The sequence below is a fragment of the Vidua macroura genome, chromosome 20 (assembly GCF_024509145.1).
Source record: "Vidua macroura isolate BioBank_ID:100142 chromosome 20, ASM2450914v1, whole genome shotgun sequence".
Lineage (NCBI taxonomy): Eukaryota > Metazoa > Chordata > Aves > Passeriformes > Viduidae > Vidua > Vidua macroura.
This window is the reverse complement of record NC_071590.1, coordinates 10,546,767-10,560,593: the sequence shown is the minus strand read 5'-3', so window position 1 is coordinate 10,560,593 and position 13,827 is coordinate 10,546,767. Positions and strand designations below refer to the sequence as shown.

At 47.0% G+C, this 13,827-nt stretch overlaps 1 protein-coding gene across 15 annotated transcripts in view; it reads left to right on the top strand.

The window, feature by feature from the left end:
* The window catches only part of MSI2 (musashi RNA binding protein 2), a 204,531-nt gene that overhangs the window by 74,550 nt on the left and 116,154 nt on the right, over window positions 1-13,827 (top strand). The gene's annotated exons all lie outside the window — the stretch shown is intronic.

The following is a 13,827-nucleotide window of genomic DNA, read 5'->3' as shown; positions in this document are numbered from 1 at the left end:
CACTGCATAGTTGTTCTTTCTTCCCTTTCTTTTTGAAGTGTGTTTTGAAAAACAAAAGTGCATTGAGGACTGAGCTCAAAGGAGGGCCAAGTTTTTGCCTTTCCGTGTCATTTCTTGAAGCCTCTGGGATTCCTTTTCTGTTTGTTGCTTGTGTGTGTACAACATTGCCAACACTGTTTACTTCCACTAAAGAAAAAAGCATCACTGGGAGGTGAATCTGTGTCTGTTCAGGAAGAATCTGACCCTTAGCTGAATGATTACACAGTTGTCTTCTCCATAAAATCAGCCTTCTGTTAGCCCCGATTCCAGTGGCAAAAAGGGCAGATAGACGTATTGGAGAGCTCATTAATTTGTGAAAATGCCTGAAGGAACCACGTGAAAAGCAAGAGTAATGTGGAAGTCACTAGAATATCCACTTAATTTCTTACTAGAAAATCCTTCTGCAAGTATGTATAGAATGCTGGCATCATTGAAAAATAAAAAACTACAGAAAAAAAAAAAACAACAAACAAACAAACAAAAAAAAAAAGCCACAAAAAAAAAAAAAACAAAAAAAAAAAAAAAAACAAAAAAAAAAAAAAAAAAAAAAACAAAACCCAAAACAAAACAAAAAAAAAACCACAGCAAAAGAACCCCTCACCAAAACCCCAAAACAAACAAGTTTATGCAGGGAAGGAGATCTGAACCTTGCCAGAATAATCTTTGCTGTGCTGTAACAGCTCAAACCCCACTGTCCAGGCTTTGGCTGGTGCTTAGTGACACTGACTTCCGTGGAGCTCCCTGGGTCCCCACGGCTTCTGGACAATTGTTCAGGAGTGCCACGGGTGGCGAGCTGCTCTGGGAGCAGTTTGTGGCACCCCACCTTCTGCCAGCCCTGCTGGCCACGGGGCTCCATGGGTTCCAGCTCCATGGGTTCCAGCCTAACAGCTCCATTCCTGTCTTTAGGAGTGCAGCAATTGATGTTTCAGATGCAAGATTGCGTGAGGACACAGCAGGGTATCCTGGAGCAAAGCAGCTCCCATTCCTTGTAGTTAGTTTATGTTTCTTTTATCTGCCCTGAAAAGCCTGAGCCAGGCAGGATTTTGTTGAGGGCTGAGGAGGCGAGTTTATAAATGGTTCCTGTGCTGGATTGATAGTTGTTTTGCAAACCAGTCATTTTATTTTCAATAATAATCTTCGATTCCGGCAGGATGTTTACAGCCTGCTGAGCCTTTTATTAAAGGATTACATGAGCTTTTGGATGTTTCTTCTGTAGTTACTTCTAATTGCAGAACTCCACTAACCTGTATTTTTCAAGTTAATAATAGTTTCAATATAAGTGCTTTGCATATTGTCTGGATGTTGTCTTAATATAGTCTTTTTAATTTCACCATCTGGTAGTTTCATGCTTGCAATTTTACAGTCCCTGAGAACGCAGCAGCCAGGCTGTGTCTGGGGAGTGACTGGGGATTCGGGACGCTTTGGTTCTGCTTTCATGCTCTGCCATTCTTGAGACAGCTTAGCAGAGGTTTGCCTTCCCAAAGGCAGTACTTTGGAAAAATCAAGTGGTTCTTCCCTTCAAGCGTCTTAATTTTGCAGGCAAAAAATGTAAGGAGCTGAAAATTGCTCAAGTTGGGACCAAGGTAGGAGCCCATTGCCATGTCAGCACAGCTGGGGTTGTCGTGCTGGGGCTGAGCTGCTGCAGGAGTCAGGCTGGCAGGGCTTGGTCCCTGGCACTGCAGGTGACCTGTGTCACAGTCCCCTGCTCCAGCTTGTGGAGAGTTTGGTGAAGCTGGCGGTGTTTGGGGCAGAGGCTGCCTGGCTGTGTGACCGTGGCCTGACCTTGCTGCAGGTGCTGGGGTTCTCCCCACAGCACTGCTCTTTATCAGCTGGGACAGTTTGGTTTCGGGGTGTTTTGGGGTGATTCTCCTCAGGTTCTGGTTGTCAGGAGGTGGTTAATGACCCTTAGAAATGGGGAGTTGTGGTCCAGCTGAGTTAGAAGACTTGTTAACATGCTGTGGACAGTGGGATGCTGCCTTCAGATACAGGACCCAGGACTGGTGCTGCAGGACCTTGCAGGACTCAATCCTTGTCCACCCCCCTTCCCTGCCCCTCCAGGACTCCCTTCCTGCCCTCTGAGGCAGAGCCTGTGCTCAGCACACAGCCTGGCTCTCCATCAGGCCATTACCACGCAAGCAGTGATCCACATCGACTGGCCTGCTCTGCCTTTGCTCGGAGCTTTCTTAAAATAAAGCAAATTGCATTACACAATTAATGTGTGAGGAGCCGCCCGTGTTTGATAAGAGCATCTCAGGTGATTTGCTCTTTGAAATGCTGAGCTTATTTATTGGCGTGGAAAAAATTGCTTACGGAGCGCTGCGATTCCTGAAATCCTGTTTGTACTTGCTGTGGAGAGGAGCTCTGCAGCCAGGGGAGGTTGTTTTGGTGACTGGAGGTAGCTCTCAGAACACAGGATGTGGGACAGCAGCCACCAGCTCTGGGGCCAGATGGGCTCGCTCGTGTAACTGGAGTTGGCAGCAACGGGTAAAGTGTCGAATTTGAAACTGCAGCTTTTTGAAAAGTCAGTGCCAGAACCTTTGTCTCCAAGAGAAGGAAAAGCTTTAGCAAACCCACCACTGAAAGTGCCTGATGATGCAGCACCAAAGTATGTGGCAATGATAATTCCTGAAACTTAGCATGTAAGATTTTTCACAGTGATTATTTTCCCTTTCTGAAAAATCCCAGGAGTCCCTGATTTCCTTTTGGGGGAGGTGGGCATGCTTAGCTTCTGTAAGCTGTGGAGGAAAACTGGGAAAAATGACCCAAGTGAAGCCAAAAGCCATCACAGAACGAGCAGAGAACAGTGTAATGAGCAGCCTTGTGACTGCTTAAAGCTGCTGGGGCTGGTCCTGTGCACCTGCAGGTGTTGCAGGGCACCCCAGAGAGGCTTGGCAGGGTCTGGGCGCTGAGAAGGGGAAGGATTCTCCTTCCAGTTGTTTCAGGGAGCAGAATCCATGGAATATATGAGAAGGCTAAACTGGGAAAATACCAAACTAAGCCATAAGCATTTACAACCAGAAGAAGAAGAAAAAAAAAAGCCATTATGTTACTCCTGATCCTGACAGTCTAATGCAGTTGTTTGCTGGATCCTCTCCTATTTCGGTCAAAAATGTTTTAAACATTCTTACAAGCAAAATAAATTCACTGTCCATGTTGACCCGTCTGGGCTCTGCAGCATTGCCCTTGTGCTGGGGGTGAAAAGCTGCTGAGAGCAGGCCTTGAAAGAATTGAAGTGAGAAGTGTTGGGGCTGAGGAGAGCCAGGGGCAGCTCAGTGGGGCTGGCATTGCTCCCCTGTGCAGGGGCCACGGCCCTGCCCTGGGCAGTGCTGGGGCTGCAGACCTGCCTGCTTCTGGCTGTCTGGAGGACTAGCAAGTGTGGAGCTCTGAGGCTGGGACACGTTGGAGCATTTAAGGCATCAGGCATCATTTCAAAAAGGGAAAAAAAAAACCTCCACAGCAGACTCCTCAAGCCTCACCTGGAGTGCTGTGAGAGCAGAGGGAAGCTGTGGGTTCTCAGGACCTGCATGTCCTGCACTGGGGCTGCAGCAGTGGCCCGGGGCAGGCAGGGCCCAGGTGTGCCCAGGTGCTGCTCCCTGCACAGAGCTCCTGCAGGAGCAGCCCAGCCTTTGCCTGTGCAATTACACTTCACATGGCCAACTGTGTAATTAGTTTGGAAGACTTATGCCTAGTCATTGGTTTATCCTAATCGGCTTTGGCTTTTCCCAACAACAAAGTGAGCTTATTTTCCTAAGCTGAAACAACTCTGCTCCCTTTGTTCCTCTCTTTTATTGTCTCATTCCTTTCATTCTGTTTTACTGCCAAAGTTTTGTTTCATTAGGCCTACAAGTCATTTCCAATCCACTGGGCTGCTACAATAAGGCCTTTATAACTCAGCTGCCCTGGTTCCCATGTCCCTTCTGGTCCAGAGCCAGGACTTGCTGTTTGACATGGGATTTTAACCCTTTGGCTGCCCCAGCTGCTGCTTCCCCCTTGGTGGGGCTGGGCCAGGCTGAAGCCCTGCTGAGCTCAGGGATCCTAATGATGGTGTGTGGGCATTAATTGATAGGGTAATGGGCTCCAGGTAACGCCTTCGGGCCCAATTATGGGAACAGAACTCTGAGTAAAAACCTTCTTACCGTAATGAGTCGTGGTGGGAACAGTCCTGGGAATGAAAAGGCCACAGTGTCCTTCAGCAGGGTGGGAACAGTTCTGGTGAAGGTATGTTCCAGTTGTCCTGAGCCATTAGATCAGCCCATGTAGGACTGTTCTTGTAGAAAAGCCATGTTTTCTTGTGTAGGAGAGAACACAAATTTAAATTTATCATTTTTTGAGCCAGAATGGTGATGCTTGAAGGAGATGTGTGAAGTAGTTTTGTGGACAAGCAATGCTCTTCCATATTGCTATTTCAGACTGCTGGAGGAGCAGTCAGTGCTGCTGGTGGTGGCCCCAGATGTTTTACTTTCAATCTCAGAGCACTGGCTCTTCAATTTCCCTTTCACAGTAATCCTAAAGTGACTTTCAGGGAAGGGGGCTCTGGCACTTGTTTTTTATTTTAAATTTCCAGATGAAATTGGACCAGACCAGCATGCATGAATTCTGTGTTCTGCCCTGGCTTGCCACAAGGTCCCTCAGACCTATCGTAGGCGTGTTTCAGCTTCACTTGGAATATGTTATTTCCTCAGGAATGGCTTTTAAGATTTGGAAATTTTGAGACAAGACAGGATTTCTGAATTACCTCTGCGGATTTGAAATGTTTTGTACAGTCACTTGTTATTTCCTGTGAGACACAGAACAGACCAGTGGAATAATAATAATAATATCTGAATTCTGAGATGGGTTTTTTTTTTTCTATTGAGCTTTTGAAAATGTGTAGTTTTCTCATCTCTTCCTTCTGTAGCCTGACTTAGTGTCTAGTGTCAGTTAAGAGAGAGGAAGGTGCTTTCTCACACCTGCCCTGGCTCCAGGCACACCTCCACGAGCTAAGGCTGGAAGCTGTGAACACCAAAACGTGAGAATGAGAATTTCCTCCTTCGGTTGTACCACACCCTGCATTAGAACATGGACCTTGGTGCAAATAACAACCAGTTGAACCTTTGGAAAAATAACCCGTGTAGTGAAGTCCCTCTGCTTTCTCAGTGCAAGTGTGTCAGGAGGGAGGGAGGGAGGTGGGACCCACCTGTGGTTTGCATCCATCGCTTCCTTGTGCTCTCCTCCCTGACAGCTGTGAAAATACCAATCAGGAAAACAGGAGAGAAAACTCCTCCTTGTTTGGCCAGCCTGTCTGGGTGTGAATGAGTTAATGCACTGCTGTGGTATTAAGCACTCCAGTGGTTTACTTTTCCCTGAGACCTCGAGTATGGCCTCTGAAGATGTTTTTACAATAAAGTTGTTAGCATGAGAAAAGGTGGTTTTCTCACCATGGGTTCATTTTGGGGGGATTTGGAAGTCTGTGTGGAGCTGGGGCTAAGGCCAGAGTCGGGAGGTGCAAGGAATTCTGCTGGTATGAAAGTGAAAGCTTAGTTAATTTAGCCTTGGCAGAGAGTTTGAATTGTATTGTCACCTCAGTTGGACATTGATATGTAGATTTAACGGTCAATAGGAGACATGGATGGGCTGTCCTTAAAGCATTTGCTTTGCAGAAAAGTCATTTTTCAGTTTGACGGATTGCTAGCCTTCCACGTTTTTCAGCACCGTATTTCCCAGTTCAGTACTTGGGAATTGGTTGTGTTTTATGAAATGAAGGGACAAATTTGGACTCTTATTTACATTGCAGTCTGTAACAGCCAGAAGTCCCTAAATATTTGTAATGTGCAGTAAAACAGAGAGTGTGATGGCTTTTTTTACCTGCTGCTGCCCTCAGTGTTCCCTTCCAGAGTCACTCCACGCTCTTGGCCTGCTGTGGAGCAGCTCAGAGCTCATCCTGGTCTTGTTTCTCAGTTATCTGCGTGCACCTCGGCAGAGTTGCTTAATTTGGATCGCCTCCTCTCCTTAAAACAGAACCAGCAATAAACAAACACGTCATTGTTTGCAGCTCCCCATAGGGTTGGGACAAAGAAAAGCAGAGTTTTTGGGGGCTGTTCTGTGACAGGAGCAGCAGCTGCCTCCTCCACGCCTCTGCCCTGTGCTCGTGCTTTAAAATTCCACTGCTTCCACATTTCCTTATTTCCATGTTATGTCCGTGATGTGCCAGAGTATAATGAATGTTCCTTTAAATTTTAGCTTTGGCATGTGACGAGAGATCTGGGATATAGGAGTCCCTCATGGCCTAAAGCACTTCTTATTATTTCTTCTCCCTCCCACACATGCCTTTTTTTTTTTTTTTTTTTTAAGCAAACTGAGAAACTTGATCGTTGCTTAAAAAGCAGCCAGTGTTTTCATCCTGCCAGTGAGAAGCTGTACACAGGAAGTCAGTTTTGAGGTGGTCTGTAATAAGCCACATGCTTTGTGGAAGTGGTTTTGTTATAAATTAGATGTTGGTTTCTACCTGGGTTTTATGAAAAGAGGAAATGTTAAGGCGGGATTTGTGGGCACGGAGGCAGTATCAGAGCCCAGCAGAAGTTTGAAGTAAAATTTTATTTCCTTTTCTCCTCTGGTTGATGAGGTGCTGAGGAGGTTTCGTGCTGTAGCACCACAGCCTGTGGGAGATGAGTGAAATCAATCATTATTCAGGGGCTGTGCCTGGGGAGGGAAAAGTTACATGAAAATACTCAGGTTTCCTCCTCCAACATGCATGTGATTTTTTTTGTGTGTGTCTTTGCCAGTTTTACAACTGAGCTAAACCCGTGGAAATTATCTATATCCTTTCTGAGACCCCAAGGAAGCCAATTTTGTTTTTCACTCCTGCTTTTATTTCGTGCAAATGCAATAGGCTATATAAAATCCCCAACAAATTGAGTTAATCCTATTTGGTTTTTATCCCTGGAGCATTCCTGGGTTCAGCCCCAGTGAGTGGGGTTGTAGATGTAGGACTTCCCTGGAAGGGGATGATTTGGGTTTGCTGTGGTGGCATCTCTGAGCCCTGTTTGGGCCCATGGGTCTGGCTGGAGCTCTGCCCCAGCAAGCTGGGCTGAAAGCAGGAGATGGTGTTAATCCCCAGCACCAGGAACCAGGTAAAATATCTGATGGACATTTTCAATATCTGCTGTGAAATTGCATCAGATTCCAGCTTGGCACTTGCCTGGAAGTGCAGCCTCCCAGAGTTATTTCCAGGTGCAGGTGCTGCTCCTGCCATCCCTCCAGGGCACTGCTGCTCTTTGAGGAGCTGCACTGAGGGGCCCAGAGCTTGGCTTTGGGCAAACCCGTGTTTTAGCACTGGTTCTCTGATGAGAAAACAGCAGCAGTTATTTGAAGCTGGCACGGTGTAATTGAAAGCTGCACTGTCCGTCCTGCTCGCAGGTTTGGGGAGGCTCACGGCCCAGGAGAGCTGGTTAAATCATAACTGAACTGGGGAGTCAGCATTTGATCAGTGCCATCATCCCCCATCACGGACACCCCGGCACTGAGGGATGGGCTGGGAGACCTGGGCTTCTTTTAAATGCAGCTCCGAGTCTGGGCCACAGAGAAAAGGGCTTTTACAAGTGCCCAGGAGGAACTTCGTAGCAATTGTTCCAAATGTGGAGAAGAGCACACGTTACTGGGAGCAGGTGTAATAATGCTTTCTCCACGTGGAGATGAATGGCCATATTGATCAGTCCTAGAGGTGAAATATCTGAGTTTTGCTCACACATGGAGTATCGAGGTGAGAACTGTTATGAACAGTTTCCAGGTGTTCCCCAGAGACGCGGGCAGGGCTTTCCTAGTTCCCATGGCAACACTAAAAGAAAACTACTAACTCTAGCTAAGTACCGATATTGAAATGCTAATTAGCTAATTGCTCTGTTTGTTTTCTCTAAACTACCTGGCCTCCCACCCCTCCACGCTGCCATTCTGGGACTAACATGCAAATAAAAACCCCTTAGGATCATGGGAGTATTTTTAGGAGATAAAAATGAATATAAATCAAAAACTGAACACAATAGAGGAGTCTAGATAAATGCCCTAGCTGAGGAAGAGGGAAACACATCCCCTGACTGGCTTTTAACCGTTGCCATCACCTAAGAGAGAACAGACTATATTAGGCTCTGAGAAGCCAGGAGATAGAAACAGAGAGCCCTGGTGCTGCCACCAAGGAAGGAGTGGGGACAGCTGTTGTTCTGCACTTCAGCAACAGACTCTGCACACCACGCCTCCTCATCCTCGGGCCACTGAGGATGCCACAAGGAAAGAAGAAAGGACAGCTGCTGCTCGGGACTCCAGTGACCAACTCTGCACGCCGCCTTCCTTTCGGCTGCCTGGGAAAGCTACGACCATGGGGGCGAGCTCTGCGTCGAGCCCCCTGCCCAGCTGATCTTTTTAATAAAGAGCTGAACATTAATAAAGGCATTAGCCCCGTTCATTTCAAGAACAGTTTAATTAAACTTAAGTTAATTCTGCAGGCGTAGAATATGAAATTCATTTGATGTCCATCATACACATGTCTCTCTCTCTGTTAGGAACATTTAATATATTATTTTCTTGGGGGGGAAAAAAAAAGTGCCTGCACATGTTTGGGTAGAAATGGAGTGGTGGCCAAGCATGAATCAGTCAGTCCTATGATAATTACCAGTCCTGGTGATACCTGCCAGCCCAGGGAGGGAGAGAGTGGTACAGTATATGTATTTATAAATATAACTGCAGAAACCAGGACAAGGGCAAAGTAGCTCAAATGAAGAGCCAATTAAGATAATCTAAGCAGAATGAGGATTAACTGCCTCTTAATCTGAAGGGCACCCAAAATGCACGTGGCCAGTTTAGATCAAACAAGTGTTGTGTGTGTTCTGGACATCCACGAGGGGTTTGGGGTGGACAGGAAGGAACACAGAGTGCTCACCCCACTGCCCAGGGCACGGTGGTGTTGAAATGGTTCTGTGTGGCACAGAATGAGCCTCTGTGCTGTGGTGTCACCTCCGTGGAAGTCTGGAGGAGTATTGGATATGTCATAAAAAATGATTGCAGGTATGAGGGGAGTTAACATCTTGTAGTTTTTCTTCTCCCAGAAGGAGGAAAGCACTCAGAACTCTGTCAGGGAAGAAGCTGCTCTGTGTTTTCTTTATAAAAAACACTTCAAAGACCATTTTATTTCACCATTTAGCCCTTGTTCCATTTGCTGCTGCTCCAAGTGAGGCGCCTGCAACGTATGTGGTGGGGAAAGTGGGGGGCACATTTGCACCCGTGTTCCTGGAGACTGAGATCTTAAATTCCAGCAAACAGGGGCACGTGCAGGATTCCACTTGGAGCATCTGTTTATTCTAGCACTGGCCTGACAGGGTGTGCCCCTGGGGCGGAGGGGCTGTCGGCTCCTGCTGGGTATTTTTTGGGACCAGGGGGTGCCCAGACCCTGTGCTGGGTACAGGGGGTGCCCAGACCCCGCTGGCTGTGCCCCCTTTGTTGGCAGCCGCTGCATGAGCTCTGTGGTGGCTCTGCAGGTGAAGGTGCCTGTGTTGGATCTCTCACTCTGCTGAGTGGTTCAGATCCGTGCCACGTTAATTGTCAGGACTGGGAGGGTGGGAGCAGATTTCACCGGGGGCAATGGAAGAGATCCAATGAATTTCCACTCTGTTTCACCGCTTGGCAAACCAGCACTTACTGTCACTTTGCATAAATAGGTTTATTTCAGAGGGTCAGCCGGCACCACTCCCCCCTTCCCCTGCCGGCCCACCCTCCCCTGAAGGAGAGGAGGCCGACGAGCATTTAATTTCCCCAGCAGCAGGTGCTTGTCATCCATCTGAAGAAAGCTGCCAACATCTGGTGCAATTGCCTCGGCAAACGCAGTAACAAGGCGCCTGCAGTTCAAACGCAGAGAGAGCATTGCCTCTTTAATGATAACAAGCTGTTGGCTTCCCCTCTGAGATGAATTCATCTCACAGATGTTTGTCTAGTTTTGGCAATCTTATCACTATAGCTTTGGTGATTATGCTCAACTGGAGACTATTACTATAAAAGAAGTTTGAACTTGTTCCATTTTTGCATTATTTATTTATTTAGCCATTTATTTCTCTGCTTTCTGGATATAATTTGTATCAACAACTGTACTGTTGGTCCCATTACCCGAGTACCCTCAGATTTTTATTGCATCTGCTGAACAGTAGCTCGCTACTTGACTCCCACCGCTGGCAAATGTCTTTCAGCCACGCTGACGTTTTTAACATTCCCCATCAACAGCTTTGTGGTTTGAACCCTCTATTTAACACTACATTTTCTGGGATTGCTTGGCGCTCGCTCTGTCTGTTCTCTCTAATAACTGCAATATACTCACTATTTCTGCAAGGCGCCAGGAATATTCTGGATATTCCGTTCGGACGGCAGCGCCCCGGTGACCTTGGCAGGGCTTTGTAATGACAGCACACGACCGTCCTCAGTGTTGGATCTTAAACATTTCCAGCCTCAGCGTGATCCTGCAGAACATGGGGACACACAGGCTGAGGGCTCCGGTGCCTGTTTGCTTTTGTTTGCTTTTCTAACGTGCCTGGGTTTTTTTTAAGGAGACAATTTCTCCCCGAACGTGTGGAATTTAATTCTGGTAAATAGGATTTATTTTTGGAAACGTGCTTGTGAATAGGTGACTCATGCCTGAATGAAGATGTGTCACTGTTGGTGGGGACACCACGTATATAATTTCTTAGGCTATAAATAGATGCCAGTCCAAGTACTGGTGACATGGTGATGCTTCACACCGACTCGTTAGCTCAGCCTGGCTGCTGAGGAGAGTGTTTAGAGTGTCAGTCTCTCCTGCTGGAGCAACAATTTCTGCTGATGCTTATGGAATAACATCAGTAGATTGGTGGAACCCTGGGAGTACTTTAATTGGCACAGGCAGGTTCCCGTGCTGCTGTCATGGGGTGTACTCGTGTTTCTCCTCTCGTTGCACAGGTGGAGAAGCTGAGTTTTGGGGTGTTTGGGTGCTTGTCAAAAGCCAGGGGTACCACCTGCAGGGTCCTGAGGCTCAGAAACTGGGTTTGCTTATTTGTTCCTATTGCTGAGGAGCCTTTAAGCTAAACACCAGGATCAGAGCTCGCTCCCATTTTCAGATCCTGGAAGGAGCAGTCCCTTTTTCCTGTTGGTGCTAAACTGTGGTTCCATGGTGTTGATGTTTGCTCAACACCACTTACCCACCAACACAGCACATATGGTTTAATGGCTGTCTTTTTTGTGCTTCTGCTGTAGTTACAGTATTATTAAAAATCCATTAAATTTTGATGTACATCATAAAGTATGTGCTCCTGTGAATGCGGGCGCAGATAATTATTTCTGATGAATAAACCAAAAGGACAAGTATGTAAGAAGTTCATCCTGCAGCTTTCAATTTTCATTATATACATCTCCTGCAGGGGCAATCGTTGTGATGTTGCAGCTGGTTATTTCCGTGGCCTGGCTCTCCCTGGAGATGGATGATGACACTGCAAACTTGAACTTGCACGAGTGCCAGTGTTTCTGTGGGCATATTTATAGATAAATGGTTAAGCAGGAGAGGTAACCCTGGGGAAGGCAGAGGGTGTGAAGATTCTGCCACACAGCAGCGACTTCCTCCGTGTTGGTTCATTGTGCCTGGGCTTTGTGGAATCTGGGAAAGTAACCCAATTATTTCTCATTAAAGTAACCCAGAAATGTAGCAACAAGCAAGGTGTCATTGCTAAAACACCACCAGGAAGCCAGGCAAGCTCTTCTTGGTGTCCAGGGCCTGAAGCAGGCAAGGGAATCATTAAAAATAATGCATTATAGTGTCCATAAAGTTTCCTGCAGTATATAATGGCCCACAGGGGCCTCACCTAGTTTTACATATATGATATGGTTACAGCATCTCATTAACTTTCCCATAACACCAAATACACTTCTCTTGAACACCCCCTTCAGGCTTCACAGGTTTTGCCAAGTATTTCCTAATAAGCAGGAACTTCAATATTTATCATGCTTGCCTTTTATCCCCACTGGGCTGAAGAAGTGATTGGCCTCTCTCCTGCCCCTCTAATTTCCTATTCCTGAATGCTCTGGGCAAACCCAGCTCTGGCAGGGTCTGCTCCTCTCACCGAGACTTCCCTCAGTTTTCCCAGCTCTAGTTTTAAGAGTTCCCCCTGCTATTTTTTCCTGTTTAAGAGCATGTCTGCACCCAGGGATTAGTCTTGGTATAGCACATAAACTCTTGCAGAGACCTTGGTCTTGGAAGCAGCGCACAGCCCTTAACTCCCCCAGATGAGAAAGCCAGATAAGTCCTGGAGAGATCCCACCACATCCTTTGTCCCTGTGGTTTCTTTGCACTTGGATGTTGGTGCTAGGACTGCCTTGATGGGCTGTGTGTGGTGACATGCTTGCTTTCTGCCCTGGAAAGGCTCCCTCAGGGCTGGGCCCTGCTGCAGGTTTAGCTGAGTTCAGGTAGCTGGGTTCAGGTAGGTTCCTGGGGGAAGGTGATGTTTGCAGCTGGCGTGGCCATCAGATGAGCTCAGGGATCAAGGGAGGGATGGAGTTAGGCCTGTGCTGGCCTTAGGAGTTCAGCTCTGTGGACGTGGCACTGATTTTATGTGTTATTTCGGTCTTATCCAGGTCTCTGTCCAAAATCTGGGACTAATAGTGTGGCTTTCCTCTTGCTGCTGTAACTGCAGGCAGTTGGAGGGGGGTGAGCTGGCTGCGTGCAGCACCTTGCCGCGACCTTGATCAAGGTCACAGTGCTGCTGCGAGACCAAATGATGACAAATAAATTCACCTTCGTGCAGTTTAGTCTAGCTGGCTTTGTTCCTTCATCCCTGATCCTCCCTGCAAAGGGTTCTGTTTACTTTCCCTGAAATGGAAGAGGCCCTGCTACACAGTCCTCTTTCAAAAATAAACCTCTGAAAAGGAAAACAAAAGAGAAGGAACAAAAATCAGACATTGTGTGATTATACAGAGCAGATCCTGATTCTGAGTTCCAGGCAGCTGGAGCCAGAGGTTTGTTTAAGTGTAACACAAATTCTACCATTTTTGGATGGTTTGAAACTCTCTACCTCTCCCTCCTGTACTTTCAGAAAACAATCAAAAAAGAGAACTGCCCATCCTGTCAAAAAGAGCTGCAGAGGTTCAATACCCAGGATGGCAAAAGCAAATGAAGGGAGAAAAACACTTCCCACCTTTGTGCTCTGCCTCCCTGAGAGTGGCCTTGGAGCTGTGGGGTCTTCGTGCCAGCCTGGCACCAGCAGATGCATCTTTAGCAGTTTGCAGTCGTGTTTCTGAAGTAAATGAGCTCTAAATGTTGAATATTGCCACCCTCAGAAGGGCTGAGAGGGATAACTGAAAACCTCTGTAATGCCAGAGCTGCACTGTGTTCATCAATAATTAGGATATGGGTTCCTGGTGGGAAGCAAGTTTTGTTCTTGATTGACTCTCGGGTTGTTTTCCATTTCTTTGCAGTTTAAGTGGAGAGGTTTATACTTACTATTCCTTGACCTAAAAACTTGCTCTGTAAAAGGTACAGAAGGTGCAGGCTGAGATAATGCATCCTTTGGGGCTGGAGGCTCACTTCTGACCTCTGTTTACATGGTGTAAATCAAATTGGGGTAGAGCTGTGCAAACAGGCCAGGGCAGCTCGTGCATCAGGGGCTGTTCAGCCCTGTCATGGTGGTAATGCTGGGTGAAAATGCTGCTGCCCATTGCCTTGGCCTTTGGGGATAAAGGAAAGGTTTAAAAGTAAAAGCATTAGAGGAAACTGGAGTTGGTTTGCACACAGAGCATGGGAGTGAATGTGGT